The following is a 21,860-nucleotide window of genomic DNA, read 5'->3' as shown; positions in this document are numbered from 1 at the left end:
GCACCACTTCCGAAGTAGGGTAACTTGCATGGATTCCGAGAAAAATCCAACTTCGACGAGGAACCATTACTAACTTTTTACCGCGCCGACAATATTATGCGTGACGTGAAAAATTCTCGCGCCGACTATCTTTAAAAACGCTTGTAGTTCGCCGCAGGTACTTCAAATCGTTTTGGTGTCTTCTGCGCGATCATGCCTTGAACAATCAAGAATAATCGCGCAGAAAACCCCAAACGATTTGAAGTACCTGCGGCGATCTACACGCATTTTAAGAAGTTTTCACGATCGCCGTCGCGATAAATAATCGCGCAATGCACAGTATATTTATTCACATTGAATTTTCTCATACACGGGAAAAAATTCTGTGGTAATAATAACTATTTTAGCTGACTACGCCAATTCTTAAAACTACCATGGAAATTCAGACCAATATACTATGTTTACGGTACACCCCACCGCATTACTGGTACATTTGACAGTAATATTTTACAACAATCTGATTTCAACTACAGACATGGTAAAATCAAGCGCATTTCTGGTCTGGGACCGTTCAAATATTACGTAACGCAACAGGGGGAGGGAGGGGGTCTTACATAGTGTTACGGCTCATACAAAAACTTAAAATTTTCCATACAAAAGCTGTTACGTGGGGGAGGGAGGGGGTCTGAAATTGGCAAATTTTGCGTTACGTAATATTTGAATGAACCCTCTGCTGAAAATTGCCGATGCGAGCGCTTAAGTTAACCCCCTAGAATGGTAGTTTTTACCGCACAATTTTTTTGCGTGTACAATCAACGATCTGAGGATTGGGGCTTATTCACAAATTTCATAACGCTAGAAGGGGTGGGTGGGTGTCCTCATGATGTTACGGCTCATACAAAATTTGTGGAAAATTCATATAAAAGGCGTTACGAGGGGGTGGGTGGGTGTCAAAAATGGTAATTTTCAGCGTTATGAAATAAATGAATGAACCCTTGGCCCTTTTCAATTGTTACGCGTGATTTCGTCTCTTTGTTTTAGTCTCTTTAGCCTATAGGCAAGATCGAATAATTGAACCGACAGGTTTGCGACACCCCTAGTCTCCATCTTGCTCCGCCCTGCACAACAGTGAAGTGAAAACAGTGAAAAGTTTAGGTAAATATATGAATTTTACCATGAATTTTCTATTTTATTCAGCGCTTTTTGCATTGTATTGCAATATTTTTAGTCTTCGTGATCATTATTTGTTAAAAAAAATGGTACTGGCACGAACTATAGTGATAAATCCCAATGAGAATAAAAGTGAAATCAGTCAAATCAGTCTATCATACATGTCCCATGTTTATGACAAGAGCCATGATACCGTTTTGTCCCAGACTGCGAACAGATTCAGATTGTGAACACAGGTGAACACCAATGTTGCAATATCAATGCTTACATCTTTAATGAAATTTTATACGAAGACGTGAAAAAATGCTATCTCAAGTCTAGTGCTCAACATTACAATTTCAGATAAAACCACTGACAAATAAACATACACTATGGTGATAAGCTCCATCTTAGATGATACCAGATTTAATCCCGATTTTAGAAAATCCGGGATTAAATTTAGTACCCCGTTCGGTAAGCACCAAAACCGGTAACTGAAAGAACTCAGCCACGTGTAAATGTGTGCGTGTGAGAAAGAACAGATGAAAACGAAATGATGGAAATGTCATTTTCTATCGCTTTGTGTTTTGTTCGCATCATTCGCCTTGAACATAAAAGTGGGTCCGGGAAAGCAGGAGATTTACATTGGTGTCCAATCTAATTGGTAGGCATCCAAATGCTGGAATTGTTAACGAAATAGGAAGTTCTTGCGAGATAAATTTGAAAATTAAGGAGAAACTTCCTGAATATTTTATTGCAGAACACAGACGTTGGATGAAATGCTGGACTTATCGGTGCTGCGATAAAATGCCCCGCGGCCGTTGTGAAACCAGTAAAACACTGTAAAGACCAGACAGCAGCTATAAACAATATATTCAGCAGGAGTTCCATCAGGAACTGGTGAAGTAGCGGTGCATCTGGTGGTGCCAATTGTCCAGAACGTGTTGCTTAGTTGATTTCAGTTAGAATTTTGGAACTCTCCAAGTAGTATGACGTGAAATTTATAGTGAGTAAGACCGTTTGTTCCGATATGAGTTAGCTGGTTGTCCTATTTCGCGGTTTACCGTTTTGCGGTTAGTACCATTTCGCGGTCCATACTGTTTCGCGGTATGTTTTTTCCTGCAAGTTGCACTGAAAATTGTTGGCAGTACCACTAATAACATTTTCATCGGTGATTTACCCTTCTTTTAAGCACAGGCTTTCTTCCAAATTGCACTGTTAAGATAGATGAAACATCTCAGTATAAACCGCGAAATTGTACTGACCGTGAAGTGACATGCCGCCCAATGGTACTAACCACCAAATGTCGTACCGCGAAGTAAATGTACCGCAAAATGTTATACAATCGAGCTAGCCAGGGCTGAAAAACTCGTCAATAAAGATAGAAAAAAAGCGTAGACTCGAACTTATTGAAAATTATATAGGGGTAGACGGGACATAGTGAGTATGTAGCATTATTATCATAAATAACCATTTCAGGCAATTCAACTTAAATTGTAGTTGGTGCAGTATAATTATTACACTATAATCAATAGAGAATCGAATCCTATCATAGACACTTCTGATTCACTTTGGCAGGATCGGTTTAGAATAGCAACTGAACTCATAATATGCCACAGATGCGTCGTATTGAAGAGTATATTATTGCCAAGTTTCTCAGTGCGCATCGTACCTTCGTGCTGTGCGTACACGAATTCTCTCTGCTCTTGGAAGTTTTCTTAAAAACTACCTAAAGCAATAAAACAGTACTTTTCAGTGCTACAAAAACAGTACTTTTCAGTGCTAAAATTAAAAACGGTACTTTTCAGTGCTACTAAAACAGTACTTTTCAGTACTATTTTTTCTACTATTGATCCCTTTACGATCCTTGTTTGGACCCGTGCCTTCGATTTTTCGTTGGACCCGTTGGCGAAAGCTAGCGGTGGTAATCCTTCTTGGACACCGTCTTGGGAAAAAACCTTTCGAAGGTCACGCCTTCTTTCGTTTATTAATTAAACATGGTATCAACAACAAACAAAAGGAAGGGTGAATCTCTGAATTCACTACTTCCTTCCAAAAAAGTGGGTTTTAAAACTGTCACTACACGTGGCAAGAATGGAAAAAAGGACGCTTCCCCGGAATGCGAAATTTCTTCCAAGGGTGAAATGAATAATTGTATCGAAATGAGCAATCAGTTCGATGCTCTAGACAAATTTTCCGAACACCAAATCGAAGCAGCCTCTAGCCCAGGCTCTTTGATTCAAGTGAGGAAGCAAAGAGTGCCGCCTATCGTGGTCAGTTGTTCCGAATTTGCGAGATTCAGGCAGGAGATCTTGAACTCCATTAGGGGAATCAAGGTTTCCTTCCAAATCGCAAAGAAAGGAGACTGTCGCGTTTTGCCGGAAACTCTTAAAGATCGTGAACTTCTTCTCAGACATCTTGAAGAGAAGAAGCACAATTTTTTTACTTATGACGACAAAACTGAACGTTGTCTTGAAAGGTCTCTCAAGTGACTATAAATCACATGAAGAGATCAAAAATGGAATAAATGATTTGCTTGGATTTTCCCCAGTCCAAGTAATCATTATGAAAAAGAGAACCCAATCTGGCATTGTTCGGAAAGGGCTTTCTCAAGAATTTTATTTAGTTCACTTTAACAAAAAAGAACTAAATAATATTAAAGCTTTAGAAAAAGCAAAACTTTTGTTTGATGTCCGTGTGACATGGGAACATTTCCAGAAACCTGGAGGAAATTACCAGAACCCCACTCAGTGCCGTCGGTGCCAAAAGTGGGGTCATGGTACAAAAATTGCCGCATGGATGCTAAATGCATGATTTGCGGAGGTTCTTCTCACGCCAAAGACGTCTGTCCAGTGAAGGAAGATACCACCAAATTCATATGTTGTAATTGCGGGGCTAACCATAAGTCCAATTTTTGGAATTGTCCTTCACGCAAAAAGGTCATTGAGGCTCGTGCCAGGCAGATGAAAGATAATATCCGTTACGATAACGGTCGTTTCCGGAATTTGCCTGGTAGAGTATCGAACAATGCTCATTTTTCAGTTAACGATCGCTTGATCATGAATCATACCCATCAGGAAGATCATAATCATGCTCATTCACAAACTAATTTTAATCCGTCGGGTAGCCGTTCGAATCTTTCTATTTCGAATGTATCTACCCACGGTAAATCCTTTGCCGATATCGTAGCAGGTAATTTGAACTCCTCCCCTGTTCGATCCATGGGTACCCATTCTACTTATTTCAAATCAAATGGAAAAAACCCTACCGCCACAGGTAACTCCGCTTCTTCGTCTACCGGAAATTCCAATGGGAACTCACATGACATGTCTGCCTCTGATTTTAATTTTCTAACTGAACAATTGAATCTAATGATTGATGCAATGTTCAAAGCCACCACTATGACTGAAGCAGTCCAAGTTGGTGTAAAATTTACAAATCAAATTGTTATTGGATTACGTTTTTCTAATGGATCCAAATAATAATTTAAATATTTTAAATTGGAATGCTCGTTCTCTGAATGGTAAAGAGGACGAGCTGTTTAATTTTCTTACGGTTAATAACGTGCATATAGCAGTTATTACCGAAACGTATTCAAAACCTGGATCTAAACTCAAAAGAGATCCTAACTTTTTTGTTTATCGTAATGATCGACTTGATGGGGCTTGTGGGGGAGTTGCAATCATCATTCACAGGCGTATAAAACATCAACTGTTTTCATCATTTGAAACTAAAGTTTTTGAAACTTTAGGTGTTTCTGTTGAAACACAGTTTGGTAAATATACTTTCATAGCTGCCTATTTGCCTTTTCAATGCTCTGGACAGCAAGTTAATTTGCTCCAAACTGACTTGCGTAAATTGACTCGCAATAAGTCAAAATTTTTTGTCATTGGTGACTTTAAGGCCAAACATCGGTCATGGAATAATTCTCAAAGTAATTCCAACGGCAGAATTTTATTTGATGAGTGCTCTTCAGGATATTTCTCAATTCAATACCCTGATAGCCCCACATGTTTTTCCTCTTCTAGAAATCCATCTACGATTGATTTGGTCTTAACCGACTCTAGTCATCTTTGTAGCCAACTGATTACTCATGCTGATTTTGATTCTGATCATGTCCCTATTACATTTCAAATATCGCATGAAGCGATTCTCAATCCTATCAGCTCCACTTTCAATTATTTACGAGCCGACTGGAATATATATAAAACGTATGTTGACTCCAATCTTGATGTTAACATTTCTTTAGAAACTAAACTTGATATTGACAATGCTCTTGAAACTTTAACAAATTCCATTGTTGAAGCCCGGAGCATTGCAATTCCAAAATGTGAAGTAAAATTTGAATCCGTGATTATAGACGATGATCTTAAACTCTTGATCCGTCTTAAAAACGTGAGGAGAAGGCAATTTCAACGCACTCGCGATCCTGCTATGAAAATTATATGGCAGGATTTGCAGAAAGAAATCAAGAAACGTTTTGCTCAATTAAGAAACAAAAATTTTGAAAATAAAATTTCTCAATTGGACCCTGGCTCTAAGCCCTTTTGGAAATTATCGAAAATCTTGAAAAAACCTCAGAAGCCAATACCGGCATTGAAAGAGGAAAACAAATTATTACTAACTAATTGCGAAAAAGCTCAAAAACTTGCTATGCAGTTTGAAAGTGCGCACAATTTTAATTTAGGACTTACTAGTCCAATTGAAAATGAAGTTACTCAGGAGTTCGAAAATATTCTCAATCAAGAGAACGTTTTCGAAAATGCCTGGGAGACTGATTTGGAAGAAGTGAGAACTATTATTAAAAAATTCAAAAACATGAAAGCTCCTGGCGATGATGGAATTTTCTACATCCTCATCAAGAAACTTCCAGAAAGTAGCTTATCATTTTTAGTTGATATATTTAACAAATGTTTTCAATTAGCATATTTTCCTGACAAATGGAAAAATGCTAAGGTTGTTCCAATTTTAAAACCAGACAAAAATCCTGCAGAAGCTTCTAGCTATCGTCCAATCAGTTTGCTTTCCTCCATCAGTAAACTTTTTGAAAAGGTTATTTTGAACAGAATGATGGCCCACATCAACGAAAATTCAATTTTTGCCAATGAACAGTTCGGATTCCGCCATGGACATTCGACCACTCATCAACTTTTACGTGTAACAAATTTGATCCGTTCCAACAAATCTGAAGGCTATTCTACTGGTCTTGCTCTTCTAGACATAGAAAAAGCATTCGACAGTGTTTGGCATGAAGGTTTGATTGTAAAATTAAAAAACTTTAATTTTCCAACATACATTGTTAGAATAATTCAAAGTTATCTGTCAAATCGTACACTTCAGGTTAATTATCAGAACTCCAGATCTGAAAGACTTCCTGTAAGAGCTGGTGTTCCTCAAGGCAGCATTTTGGGACCAATATTATACAATATTTTCACATCTGACTTACCTGAGCTACCTCAGGGATGTCAAAAATCTTTGTTTGCGGATGACACAGGCCTCTCCGCCAAAGGACGAAGCCTGCGTGTCATCTGTAGTCGATTGCAAAAAAGTTTGGATATTTTTTCTTCATACTTACAAAAATGGAAGATTTCTCCTAATGCTTCCAAAACTCAACTAATAATATTCCCACATAAACCAAAAGCTCTTTATTTGAAACCTTCAAGTAGACATGTTGTCACGATGAGAGGGGTTCCAATAAATTGGTCAGATGAAGTTAAGTATCTAGGGCTCATGCTAGATAAGAATTTAACTTTCAAAAATCACATTGAGGGCATTCAAGCCAAATGTAATAAATATGTAAAATGTCTCTATCCCCTTATTAATAGAAAATCAAAACTTTGTCTTAAGAACAAGCTGTTGATATTCAAACAAATTTTCAGGCCAGCCATGTTGTATGCTGTACCAATATGGACTAGCTGTTGTAATACCAGGAAGAAAGCTCTGCAGAGAATTCAAAATAAAATTTTGAAAATGATTCTGAGGCTTCCTCCCTGGTATAGTACCAATGAGTTACATAGAATATCCAATGTTGAAACATTGGAACAAATGTCAAATACAATCATTAATAATTTCAGGCAAAAATCGTTACAATCTTCTATTGCCACGATTAATGCGTTATATGTTTAGGTTAAGTTAGGTTAATTATATTAAAAACGTTTTTTTTCTCTTATAAGCAGGTGAAATCAACTCACCTGTAAAAAAACTGAATTGCTACGGCAAATGAAATGTAATATGTTGTAGGCAAAAATGTTAATAAAATCTTAAATTTGTTTTACCAAATTAGGATGATAGTGTTGTCAAATAACACAGAACACCTAGATATAAGAAATGAATGTAATGTTTGGAATGATACTAATAAAGAAATTAAAAAAAAAAAATGCCAAGTTTCTAATATTCTAATGACCTATTATGAAAGATAATAATGATTTTCAATTCAAAATGTATTCAAGTAAACTTAAACTGGGCTTTCACAGATTTTTAATTTATAACAGGCTATTTAGGCAAATTTGAACATTTCGGCCATGAAATTGGTCCTTCTACTCCTGTGTGCGGCAATGCACTGCGTTAGCAGATTTCCCTTTTTTTTAATATTTGTTATATTGCTGATTAAACAATAAATTTTCAAACAATGATTTTTCGAAAATTATCTCTGAAACATTTGGAAGTTATTCCATGATGATTCCTACAATACTCATTTTGTTCAATATTATCGAAGATAAAAATTGATAAATAAGGATTCAGAAATTCTGAACGTTTTTTTTTTCATTTTCAGATCACATTCCGGTCGAGTAAATGAATGTAGCTCAATGATGTGAATGAACACAAAAGGTTTTATGCTGATTGACTTGTAAAACGATGCATAATCCACTATGGTTACGACTGGCGTATTGCCGAAACCGGTACTTCTACCCTATTGTACATAACTTTTTGCGTTAGGAGCAAGTAAAACATTTGGTTTTGTTTGAGAAAAGTTGAAATTAAAAAAAGTATGTTGGTATCGAATAATATGTATGACAATGGTGATAGTTAAGGGCGCTATTTATCCCTCAGCCTAAGTGCGAGGCTCTTAATATGGATGTCGTTGGAAAGAATTTATTTTTATCAGTTGTTTGCTATCGTTTAAGCAGAGATGCGTTTTGAACAAAACAGTTTGCAGCAGTATTCTTAAAGTAGTGAGCAGGGTGGCCACCGAGCCGGGAAAAACGGGAAAAGCGGGAAAAAGACGGGAATTTAAATCCACCGGGAAAAAGACGGGAAAAACCGGGAATTTGAGAAGATCACCGGGAAAATCGTTTTGAAAGAACATTTTCAAGCTGTAATCAAAATAAGTTATAGAAAGTAGTTATGTTTAATGATATTGCCATGAGACATCCTAAATTTTGAACAAATATCTTTCAAACATTAATGATTTAATTTCTACTATCCTACACATATTTCTTACAAAATGTTTCACTCTTAGCAATGTTTCGAACTATTTTTTTGATTTTTTGTGCTCGCACTGTCAGGGCCAATGTTTTTTCAACTTTTCTCTAACTTTTTGTACTCGACTTTTTGAATCAAAAAGTCTAATTACTAATTGCAGATTGGTTTTGTACTCTTCTGTAATTGCTGAATACCACAACTTTGAAACAAGTCTTTATTTATAAAATCTTTCAATATGTCACTAGTAATCTAATCGACAAAATTTTGAATAAGGGCTCATTTAAGATTTTAATAACGATCAAGCTGTTACAGCTCATATAAAATGTGTAGTGCTGAAATTTTGTTCGTTTTATGATCACCAGAATTGTTGTAATCCATCAAATTTTCAAAGCGTACGGTTGTCACGTTCTCTAGATCTTGACACTTGAACATGAAAATTCGATGTTTGGCTTAAAGGTTATATTGTTGGTAAATATGGTTCAAATAGCATTCAAACTAAACCACTGTCGTGTCAAGAGTAGGATCTGTTTTATTGGTATTGTGGTAGCTCGACAAATGTCTTAGTAGACCGTGACTTTTGAAAATTAATTATTATTGTTGAGCTGTCAAGTCTATAAGTACCACATTGGCGACGAGCAAGAACCTTCTGCGGATAAGTTGAAAATTCTAGTCGGCACCTGCAACTAGAGGTAAATATAAATTGTCTGCATTCCCGACGGATAGCATCTGATCGGATCAGACAGGAGGAAAAACGAAAAAGTCTCGCCTCCTAGGAGGGAGGCGCCTTAACGGCAGATGAAAATCTGACCGGAGAAGGCAAAAATGTCTCGCCTCGTATATGAGGGAGTCGCTTTAACGACGGGACGGATGAAAATCCAACCGCAGAAAGCAAGGATATCACGCCTGTTAAGATAGAGATACCCACATGGCCGGTGGAAATCTGACCGGAGAAAGCAAAACAATTCTCGCCTCAGAGGAGGGAGTTCCTTAAAAAGGCAGATAGAATTCTGATCGAAGGAAACAGAAATGTCTTGATACATTGGAGGGAGACGCCTTGCCGGCTGAGGAAAATCCTACAGGATAAGCCGAAAATGTGCGATAGGGTACACGAGGGAAGCGTTCTTACAACGGGAAAAAACAACCGAAGAAGGCAGGTGGAACTGGAAAAACAAAGTTGGAAAACAGAAACAGAAGTTGGAAAAAGTGTTAAAAAGACAGCTTTAAAAACAAGGAAATTTCGAATAAAATATGGTAATGACATAGATTGCGATACTCGTCGAAGAAAAAGAGATGTGGTAGCTCGACAAATGTCTTAGTAGACCGTGACTTTTGAAAATTAATGATTATTGTTGAGCTGTCAAGTCTATAAGTACCATACGTACAATTAGCAATCTCTTCCCTATGATATATAGCTCCAGAGCTCCATTGATCTTCGACGAACGCGAGACAAGTTGATTCAGATGAATACTATACTATGCCATAAATTTCAGAATAACATGTTATATAGATTAGAACAATCTAATAGTCAACTTATTGTTCCAATAGTGAAAGTATTGATAAACATTCAAATTACTATGGAAACACAACTAAACAAATTTAAAACGATTAAAAAAAATTGAAGTGTTTTTCATAGAAACGATTTAGGAAAAGTTAATTAAAGTCGTTGGAAAGAATGGATCAAAAACCGGGAAAATTTTGTAAAATATACCGGGAAAACCGGGAAAACCGGGAAAAAGCGGGAATTTCAAAATCGAAATTGGGTGGCCACCCTGAGTGAGCTAAAGAAATTGACATTAATGGTACCTAGATTCAAAATTATACGCGTCATAATCAAGCATGCTGGGTTTGCATCATTAAGCTTCTCCATGCTTCTATACTTTGCGATTTCTGCAAAGCATGTAATGAACTACACTTCTTTGTCTTTGCTTCTACGCCTACTTGTCCCATGTTCTATGTAAACCGCGGGACAAATATGCGTAGAACGGCAATATAGCCAAATGTGAACTTTGCTCATGCTCACGCGTTTAATAGCTACGAGCATGAACTTGAACAAATCATGAGCAAAAGCATATCTGCATTTAAGTCATGGTGGCAGAGATGCATTCTTCGATTAGCCATGATAACATTTTCACAGATATTTGCCCAGGAATTCCTCCAAGGATTTTTCCAGGAGTTCCTAGGACTCTCAAGGACATTCTATTTTTTTTCTAAGGCCTCTCAGAAATTCATGCCATTTGAAATTTCTCCATCGATTACTACAGTAATTACTCAAGTAATACTTTCAAAAACTCTCAAAATTTATAGAATTCTTCCTAAAATTCTACCAAAAATCCGCCAAGGAATTCCACCTGAGAATTTTTTACTTCATTTTTTCAAGTATTCCTCTAGTAATTCTTCAGGGGATTGTTTCAATTGTTTCTTGTGTCGTACGTTTTCAAGAAATTTTCTAGAATTTCCACCAAGAGTTCCTCAAGAGGTTTCTTTCAAAGCTCCTCTTGAGATTAATTTAAGTATTCTTCTAAAACGGATATTCCGCCCGTCAGTGCTATAGAATTTCTTCCATTGATTATTCAGGGGATTGTTCCATGAACCTCCTAGCATCTCCTTCCGAGATTTTTCCACAAACTATTTCATGATATCGTCCTAGAATTCTTCCGATAATACCTCAATGGCTTCATCCAGGAACTCTTCCAGGGTTTTACCATTATAGTAACAAAGATTACTCCTGAAATTTCTCTAGGGTAGGTCTAGGTATTTTTCCAGCATTTTTTTTAATTACAGTTGACTCTCCATAACTCGATATTCAAGGGACCATCGACTTATAGAATTATCGAGTTATGGAATATACCGACACAAAAAATCACAAAATCTAAGGAACAAATTTCTGTATTTGTGATACATATATGATCACTTCTGTAAGAAAGCAATACTATTTTGTTGATAGTATTTTAATAACTATCAATTGAAAAAAAAAAATCGAAATGCTCGGAAAGTCACGTTTCTTTTACTGACAATATTTTTATTTATATTCATGTTTTTCAACTTTTAATAAAACTTGCAAGTATTTATACACCTCCAAACAAGAATTAAATAATGTTTCCAAAAAAATGATTTTGAAATAGATATCGAGTTATGGAGAGAAATTCACCTCTCACGTGACATCGACTAGTGGAGACATCGAGTTCTAAAAATATCGACTTATGGAGAGCGCGATGTATGGGAATGTGAAGGGACCGAAAAATCCATCGAGTTATAGAGTATATCGAGTTATAGAATGTCGAGGTGTGGAGAGTCAACTGTACTCCAAAACTAAGGAATTTTGGAGTAATTTAAAAAATAATGCTGGAAAAATACCTAGACCTAAAGGGATTGGTACATGAAATTACTTGAGAGAAACCCCTTCCTACTCCTTCAAGAAGGCGACAGGAACTAACCCAGAGATTCCTTAACAGATTATCCCATACTTGTTTTTAATTTGAATCGTGGTTTACGGCTAACCAGCCGAGTGGAAGTTTAACAACTACCGAAAAGCTAAACATTACATATAATTTGCAATTGGATTAGATGGACAAATTGATGTGAAAAAGTTGAGAATCGAACTCACGACTCCCCGATCTCTAGTTGGGGCGCGTTAACCACTACGCCATGAGAGGACTCATGAACGCAGAAGTTAACCTGAATTCGATTTCAGCTCAATAATCACGTGGTTCTTTTTCCCAAAGTGCACCTCTTTCGGAAGAATTAGATGCCCATCCAAACACAACGCTTTCTATATATATCCAATGCTTAGCCCGAGAGCGCATTGTTTTTTAGGTATAGGAATAGCACACTACACTAGCCAGCAACTGCGCTGGCTGAGGTTTCTATTGTGTGGGCTTTCAATGGGTCGCGACGTTCTCAAACGACCGGTTACGGAACATGAGTCCGTTGCTCAATAAATACTTGTTTTTAATTTGAATCGTGGTTTACGGCTAACCAGCCGAGTGGAAGTTTAACAACTACCGAAGATTATCCCAGTTACTGTTTCTGATTTTTCTTCCGCCAGTTATTGTACCTGGGAAATTTTTAGAAATTCTTACATTGATTTCTAATATGGATGTCTTCTGGGAGGCCTCCTGGAACACTTCATGGAATTCCCCTAAGGATTCGTATAAGAACTTCTTCAGGGATCATCCAAATTAATCTTTCTGGATTTTTTTTCAAGAATTCCTCCTTCAAAAATCCCTTCGCAATTTACTTCAAAGATTCCTTAAAAATATTTTTAGAAAATCGGCAGGAATTCTTACATGGATTTCTTCATGAACCTCTCTAGGTTTTCTACAAAAAATCCTTGAGACACATCTTCTGGTGTTCTTTTAAGAGTATCTCTAAAGATTCCTTTAGGGATTTCCTTTGGATTTTTCCTCTGGCATTCCATCAGAAATTTCTGCAGGAGTCTGTAAGGATTTCAGCCAGATATAATAGGGTCCTAAAATGTTTAATGAAATCTTGTTTTTATGTAATAACACGAAAAAGCATGTTACTGAAACTACTTTAGAAATTTTTCCCGCTCAAATAACGACTATATCATATTTAAACTTTAATTTAAAAATTGGGTCCATAAATGAACCTTGACACTTTTGTTTCTTTTTGACGTTCGCTTAGTCGACAAAAACACCACAGGGGTTTTAGTTTTAACACTGGGGTTGTTCCTATCTGACATTTTGGAAGGGACACGGAAAACAAAACATACCCAAAATTTGAGTTTAATTCAAGGGGTGTGACAAAATCTGAAGAAATATAAAAAATATGTTTTTTGAACTCAAACCAACGGAAAACATTTAAAAAAAATGAGTAAACATGTGTTCTTGGACTAAACTTAAGAGTTTGGCACTAAAATTGGGACCCTATTAGTTAGTAATAATTTCTCGCGTTGAGTATCATAAGGGCGTAACTACAATGATCGATTTCTCTTCATCGATTTTCTCTTTAGTCAATTACTTATCCGGGCGACTGTTTTCGACTGCTGTTTTCGATTCAATAGAAAGAACTCATTGTCCTTCATCATGTTGCATCGTAAAATGTTACCAAAATCGATTGAAATTCATGTACTATCGAAAGAGAAAATCGACGAAGAGAAATCGATCACTGCAGATACGCCTGTATGATACTCAACGCGAGATTTGTTTTCCTCTTTCAATGCCGGTATTGGCTTCTGAGGTTTTTTCAAGATTTTAGATAATTTCCAAAAGGGCTAAGAGCCAGGGTCCAATTGAGAAATCTTATTTTCAAAATTTTTGTTACTTAATTGAGCAAAACGTTTCTTGATTTCTTTCTGCAAATCCTGCCATATAATTTTCATAACAGGATCACGAGTGCGTTGAAATTGCCTTCTCCTCACGTTTTTAAGGCGGATCAAGCGTTTAAGATCATTGTCTATAATCACGGATTCAAGTTTTACTTCACATTTTGGAATTGCGATGCTCCTGGCTTCAACAATGGAATTTGTTAAAGTTTCAAGACAGGGTGGCCACCAAATTTCGATTTTGAAATTCTCGCTTTCTTCCCGGTATTCCCGGTTTATTTTACATAATTTTCCCGGTTTTTAATCCATTCTTGCCAACGACTTTACTTGACTTTTTCTATATCAAAAATCGTTTCTATGAAAAAAAAAACTGCAACATTTTTTTGATATCGGTTTAAGGTGAAGATGAATCGAAGCCAAACCTCAAATTTTCAAAAGCACGGATCTGGAGAACCGAACACCCGTTTAAGCTGAAAACTTAATCGATTGGTCACCACCAGCAAGTGACCAATCGATTAAATTTTCAGCTTAAACGGATGTTTGGTTCTCCTGATCCGTGCTTTTCAAAATTTGAGGTTTGACTTCGAATCATCTTCACCTTAAAAATGTTGAGTTTTTTTTTTCTATTTTTGATTTGACTGTTTATCAATAGTTTCACTATTGGAACAATACGTTGACTATTCGATTGTTCTAATCTATATAGAATCTTATTCTGAAAACTATGGCACATTATAGTATTCATCTGAATCGATTTGTCTCGCGTTCGTCGAAAATCAATGGGCTCTGGACCTATCTATCATTGGAAAGAGATGGTTAATTGTGCTAATAAAACAGATACTACTCTCGACACGCCATGAGTTCAATTTGAATGCTATTTGAATCAAATTTACCAATAATATGCCCTTTAAGCTGAGCTTCGAATTTTCAAGTTCAAGTTTTAAGATCTAGAGAACCTAACAACCATTCGCGTTGAAAATTTGAAGGATTGGATACATTCTGGTGATGATAAAACGATCAAAATTTCAGCTCTGAGCTCTGTTCGGTTCTCTTGTTGCTTGTGCTCTTGAAATTTCGAGGTTTGGCTTTGGTTTATAATCATCTTAAGTGCATCTTTATGCTGAATGTCAGATAATTTGGCCGACAAAAATACCTATGTACCTAAATCATCAAGATGCCCAAGTAGTTTTTTACCGTAATTGAAATTATTTCAATTCTTGAATTCTCTTTATAAAAATAAAGAGTTTTATAAAGCAATAAGTTCAAGGTATAGATGAAATAAGGCCAAACATGTAGAAGAACTTAATTAGAACTCACTCACAATTTTAAAAACTCCGAAATTATCACTTTTGACATCCACTCACCCTCTCGTAATACTTTTTGTATGGATATTCTACACATTTTATATGAGCTGTAACAGCTTGATCGTTATTAAAATCGTAAATGAGCCCTTATTCAAAGCTTTGTCAGAGCTTTTATATATGAAGGCTTGTTTTTGAGATTAGTTATTATATTCAGCAATTTCAGAATAGCACTCTTCCAACCTGTAATTAGTAATTAAACTTTGATTCAAAACGTTGAGTGAAAAAAGTTAGAGAAATGTTTAAAAAATATTAGCCTTGACAGTGCGAGAACAAAAATTCCCAAACGTATTACGAAACATTGCTACGAAAAGAGTGAAACATGTTTAAGAAATATGGTGTAGCATAGTAGAAATTAAATCATTAATGTTGGATTGTAGATTACAGCTTGAAGATGTTCGTTCAAAACGATTTTCCCGGTGATCTTCTTAAATTTCCGGTTTTTCCCGTCTTTTTTCCCGGTGGATTTAAATTCCCGTCTTTTTCCCGCTTTTCCCGTTTTTCCCGGTTCGGTGGCCACCCTGCAAGAGCATTATCAATATCAAGTTTAGTTTGTAATGAAATGTTAACATTGAGATTAGAGTCAATATACGTTTCATATATATTCCAGTCGGCTCGAAAATAATTGAAAGTCGAGCTGATAGGATTGAGAATCGCTTCATGGGATATTTTAAATGTAACAGGGACATGATCAGAATCAAAATCAGCATGAGTAACTAATTGGCTACAAAGATGACTAGAGTCGGTTAAGACCAAGTCAATCGTAGATGGATTTCTAGAGGAGGAAAAACATGTAGGGCTATCAGGGTATTGAATTGAGAAATATCCTGAAGAGCACTCATCAAATACAATTCTGCCGTTGGAATTACTTTGAGAATTATTCCATGACCGATGTTTAGCATTAAAGTCACCAATGACAAAATTTTTTGACTTATTGCGAGTCAATTTTCGCAAGTCAGTTTGGAGCAAATTAACTTGCTGTTCAGAGCATTGAAAAGGCAAATAGGCAGCTATGAAAGTATATTTACCAAACTGTGTTTCAACAGAAACACCTAAAGTTTCAAAAACGTTAGTTTCAAATGACGCCTATCAATGATGATTGCAACTCCCCCACATGCCCCATCAAGTCGATCATTACGATAAACAAAAAAGTTAGGATCTCTTTTGAGTTTAGATCCAGGATTTAAATACGTTTCGGTAATAACTGCTATATGCACGTTATCAACTGTAAGAAAATTGAACAGCTCGTCCTCTTTACCATTCTTTACCATTCAGAGAACGAGCATTCCAATTTAAAATATTTAAATTATTATTTGGATCCATTAGAAAAACGTAATCCAATAACAATTTGATTTGTAAATTTTACACCAACTTGGACTGCTTCAGTCATAGTGGTGGCTTTGAACATTGCATCAATCATTAGATTCAATTGTTCAGTTAGAAAATTAAAATCAGAGGCAGACATGTCACTTGAAGTGGGTACATTATCTGATGATTTCCCATTAGAATTTTCGGTAGACGAAGAAGCGGAATAGGAGTTACTTGTGGCGGTAGGGGTTTTTCCATTTGATTTGAAATAAGTAGAATGATTACTCATAGTAAGAATAGGGGAGGAGTTCAAATTACCTGCTACGATATCGGCAAAGGATTTACCGTGGGTAGATACATTCGAAATTGAAAGATTCGAACGGCTACCCGACGGATTAAAATTAGTTTGCGAATGAGCATGATTATGATCTTCCTGATGGGTATGATTCCTAATCAAGCGATCGTTAACTGAAAAATGAGCATTGTTCGATGCTCTACCAGGCAAATTCCGGAAACGACCGTTATCGTAACGGATATTCTCTTTCATCTGCCTGGCACAAGCCTCAATGAATCTATTGCGCGAAGGGCAAGCCCAAAAATTGGACTTATGATTTCCCTTGCAATTGGCGCATAAGAACTTATCGGTATCTTCCTTCACTGGACAGACGTCCTTGGCGTGAGAAGAACCTCCGCAAATCATGCATTTAGCATACATGCGACAATTTTTTGTACCATGACACTACTTTTGGCACCGACGGCACTGAGGTGGGTTCTGGTAATTTCCTCCAGGTTTCTGGAAATGTTCCCACGTCACACGGACATCGAACATAAGTTTTGCTTTTCCTAAAGCTTTAATATTATTTAGTTCTTTTTTGTTAAAGTGAACTAAATAATATTCTTGAGAAAGCCCTTTCCGAACAATGCCAGATTGGGTTCTCTTTTTCATAATGATTACTTGAACTGGGGAAAATCCAAGTAAATCATTTATTCGATTTTTGATCTCTTCAGGTGACTTATAGTCACTTGAGAGACCTTTCAAGACGACTTTGAACAAACGTTCAGTTTTGTCGTCATCAGTAAAAAATTTGTGCTTCTTCTCTTCAAGATGTTTGAGAAGAAGTTCGCGATCTTTAAGAGTTTCCGTCGAAACGCGACAGTCTCCTTTCTTTGCGATTTGGAAGGAAACCTTGATTCCCCTAATGGAGTTCAAGATCTCCTGCCTAAATCCCTCAAATTCAGAACAACTGATCACGATAGGCGGCACTCTTTGCTTCCTCACTTGAATCAAAGAGCCTGGGCTAGAGGCTGCTTCGATTTGGTGTTCGGAAAATTTGTCTAGAGCATCGAGTTGATTGCTCATTTCGATACAATTATTCATTTCACCCTTGGAAGAAACTTCGCATTCCGGGGAAGCGTCCTTTCTTCCATTCTTGCCACGTGTAGTGACAGTTTTAAAACCCACTTTTTTTGGAAGGAAGTAGTGAATTCAGAGATTCACCCTTCCTTTTGTTTGTTGTTGATACCATGTTTAGTTAATAAACGAGAAAGACGTGACCTTCGAGAGGTTTTTTTCCCAAGACGGTGTCCAAGAAGGATTACCACCGCTAGCTTTCGCCAACGGGTCCAACGAAAAATCGAAGGCACGGGTCCAAACAAGGATCGTAAAGGGATCAATAGTAGAAAAAAATAGTACTGAAAAGTACTGTTTTAGTAGCACTGAAAAGTGCCATTTTTAATTTTAGCACTGAAAAGTACTGTTTATGTAGCATAGCAAGTTTTTGAGCTTTTTCGCAATAGGTCCACGAAAGAGCATGATACTGCAACTACTTTAGCATTTTTTCCCGCTCAAATAACGTATATATCATATTAAAACTTTAATTTAAAAATTGGATCCATAAATGAACCTTGACACTTGAGATCATGTTTGACGTTCGCTTAGTCGACAAAAACACCACAGGGGTTCAACTTTTTAACAATGGGGTTATTCCTATCTGACATCTGTTTCCAAAACTCAACTAATAATATTCCCACATAAACCAAAAACTCTTTACTTGAAGCCTTCAAGTAGACATGTTATCACGATGAGAGGGGTTCCAATAAATTGGTCAGATAAAGTTAAGTATCTAGGGCTCATGTTAGATAAGAATTTAACTTTCAAAAATCACATTGAGGGCATTCAAGCCAAATGTAATAAATATGTAAAATGTCTCTATCCCCTTATTAATAGAAAATTAAAAAATTTGGCTTAAGAACAAGCTGTTGATATTCAACACACGGTTTGATATTTTTCACGGTTTTTCTAAAATGTTAAGAATGCCAAACAACTAAATGCAGGAAAACAAGTACGAAGGTAAGCCTCATCGACTTATTAACCGAAATTTTCTAACAAATGTCATTTTAGTGTTAACAAATATCTCTAAAATAAAAAATCAGGGGATCTCATTTCGAGGTGAAATTGATCACTTGTCAATGACATTATTGTTTGTTTTCAAAATAACTCTACATGATAAAATTGAGCTCCCTGAATCCGAATATGCTTGCCAAATTCTTAACAATGCAATATTTAAATAAATAAAGAATAGTTAAATTAACAGAATTTTGCGGAAAACGCTTAAATGTATGCAATTTTCTAAGGAATTCAATGATATCTAACAGAAATTCAATTATTTCAACCATTTGAACTAATTGGTACGAGTTTTGGTGATGATATCTGGTTTGTGGATGTATCTTAAACATCCTCACAAACTTTCAGGTTTATACCATGTTCAAATCCTTGCTTAGAAATAGAAGTTTCTAGGTGTTTGTCAATACTGCACCGTACATGATTTTAAAATTTTACATTATTTTCATAGTAATAAACATTCTTCATCGCAAAAAACTTCACAACACACAATTTGACAATAGTTACGACAAACAACATTCATTTACTGCAGCTTACATTGATATTTATGCTCCATTACGAATAAATAAAATCGTGTGATACGATGATCAATTTCACCCTTCTGATCAATTACACCCGATTTTACGGTACTTGTTTTTAATTATGAATCGTAGTTTTCGGCTAACCAGCCGAGTGGAAGTTTAACTACTACCGAAAAGCTGAACATTACAATATCTTGCGCATAATGGGAAATAGTCAATAAAATAACTCAAGGTATGTTCTTATGAATATTTTCGGAACGGGCACGACGAGGGAATGACGGCAATCGATGTCCGAAGCCATTTTGAAATCCAAGATGGCGGCCTCCGGTTTGGTAAAATCATTGAAAACCCATGCAATATGGGTATTTTCAAAACGGGCGCGACGACGGGATGACGGAAATCGATGTGCGACGCCATTTTGAAAATCAAGATGGCGGCCTCCGGTTAAGGAAAATCGTTGAAAAGCTCTGCAATATGGGTATTTTCGAAACGGGTGCGACGAGAGAATGACAGAAATCGATGTCCGATGCCATATTGAAATCCAAGATGAAGGCCTCCGGTTTGGTAAAATCATTGAAACCCATTCAATATGGGTATTTCCGGAACGGGCACCATGAGGGGATGACGGAAATCATAAATCATTCATAAATCATGTTTTTGTTCATGTTATATTGAGTTACGTCAGTGATCCTCAGCCCAGTTTTTTCAACCATTTTTTTTCTGATAGCCGATTGTTCTCGTAATAATTTAGTTTCCGTCTATTGATAACTTTGTGAGTAGAATAGCATCCCGAAGACCAGAGGCTGCCATCTTGGATTTCCAAATGGCGTCGGACATCGATTTCCGTCATTTCCTTGTCGCGCCCGTTCCGGAAATGCCCATATTGCATGGATTTTCAATGATTTTACTAATCCAGAGGTCGCCATCTTGGATTTCAAAATAGCGTCGAACATCGATTTTCGTCTTCCCCTCGTCGCGCCCGTTTCGAAAATACCCATATTGCATTGGTTTTCAATGATTCTACCAAACCGGAGGCCGCCATCTTGGATTTCAAAATGGCGTCGGATATCGATGTTCGTCATCCCCTCGTCGTGCCCGTTCCGAAAATACCCATATTACATGGGTTGTCAATAATTTTCCTTGGCCAGATGCCGCCATCTTGGATTTCAAAATGGCGTTGAACATCGATTTTCGTCATCCTCTCGTCGCGCCCGTTCCGAAAATGCCGATTTTGCATGGGTTTTCAATTATTTTACTAATCCGGAAGCCACCATCTTGAATTTCAAAATGGCGTCGGATATCGATTTTCGTCATATCCTTATCGTGGCCGTTCCGAAAATACCCATATTGCATGGGTTTTCAACAATTCTTACACACCTGAAGCCGCCACCTTGGATTGCTAAATATAGAATTTAGTTAATTTTCTATAACCATTGTCCAACAATTTTTATTGTATAATATTATCAATTGATAAAGATAGCACCTCTATCATTGTTATTTGAGAGATGTTGTACTGATAGTATCATCATGAGAATTTTTTTGGGACTTTATCTTCTATCTCTGATAGAAACCATTCTATCAGTGATACTATCAGGATAGACAAGAAGTGATAATATCATCTGATAGATAGATGATAGTATCATCGTCTATCTGATAATTTTGAAGCCTGAGTTTGCCGTGAAATATATTTTTGTTTTCAAATTTAGTTTTATAACGTAAATTTATGAATTTCAATCCTTTTTCTTGTGGCGAATTTTCATAAGGGTTTCCTATGTTTAATTTGGGCAAATTTAACGTCTCCAATTTAAAAGAAAATAATCAAATTTCAATTTTTTGTTCAGAATTTGCAATGAGAATACATATTATTTTTTTTTTATTTAGTCAAACACGTCAAGTCAATTTGGGGCCCAGATAGCCGTAGCGGTAAACGCGCAGCTATCCAGCAAGACCAAGCTGAGGGTCGTGGGTTCGAATCCCATCGGTCGGGGATCTTTTCGGGTTGGAAATTTTCTCGACTTCCCAGTGCATAGAGTATCTTCGTACCTGTTACACATACACATGCAAAAATGGTCATTGACATAGTAAGCTCTCAGTTAATAACTGTGGAAGTGCTCATAAGAACACTATGCTGAGAAGGAGGCTCTGTCCCCGTTGGGACGTCACGCCAGAAAGAAGAAGACATTAAGTCAAATTGCGAAATTTGTTCAAAAATAAATGAGGACTTACGCATTTTTGGCCAAATTTCACCCCCAACGACGGTACTTGCACATTTGTTTTCAAATTTCTTTAAATTCGAAAGGTAAATAATTTCACCGTGAATAGAACTATTCGCTAACACGCGAATGGCTCGATATGGTTGTCGTTTGTAAAGATTGCTGCTCTTGAACGCTCTATCATCAAGCTATTACCGAGAGAATGAATGGTAACATTAAAAAAAT

At 36.6% G+C, this 21,860-nt stretch overlaps 1 protein-coding gene across 2 annotated transcripts in view; it reads left to right on the top strand.

Moving 5' to 3' along the window:
* Positions 1–1,049: 1,049 nt before the first annotated feature.
* LOC5572998 (unconventional myosin-XVIIIa) overlaps positions 1,050–21,860 on the top strand; it is a 381,144-nt gene continuing 360,333 nt past the window's right edge. For both annotated transcript variants that reach the window (XM_021852938.1, XM_021852942.1), the window contains exon 1: positions 1,050–1,134. The gene's annotated coding sequence lies outside the window, so the exon portion shown is untranslated. The remainder of the gene's footprint in view (positions 1,135–21,860) is intronic.

Source organism: Aedes aegypti, chromosome 3 (genome assembly GCF_002204515.2).
Source record: "Aedes aegypti strain LVP_AGWG chromosome 3, AaegL5.0 Primary Assembly, whole genome shotgun sequence".
Taxonomy (NCBI): domain Eukaryota; kingdom Metazoa; phylum Arthropoda; class Insecta; order Diptera; family Culicidae; genus Aedes; species Aedes aegypti.
Note: the sequence above shows the minus strand (reverse complement) of the source record. Positions and strands in the feature narration are given on the sequence as shown.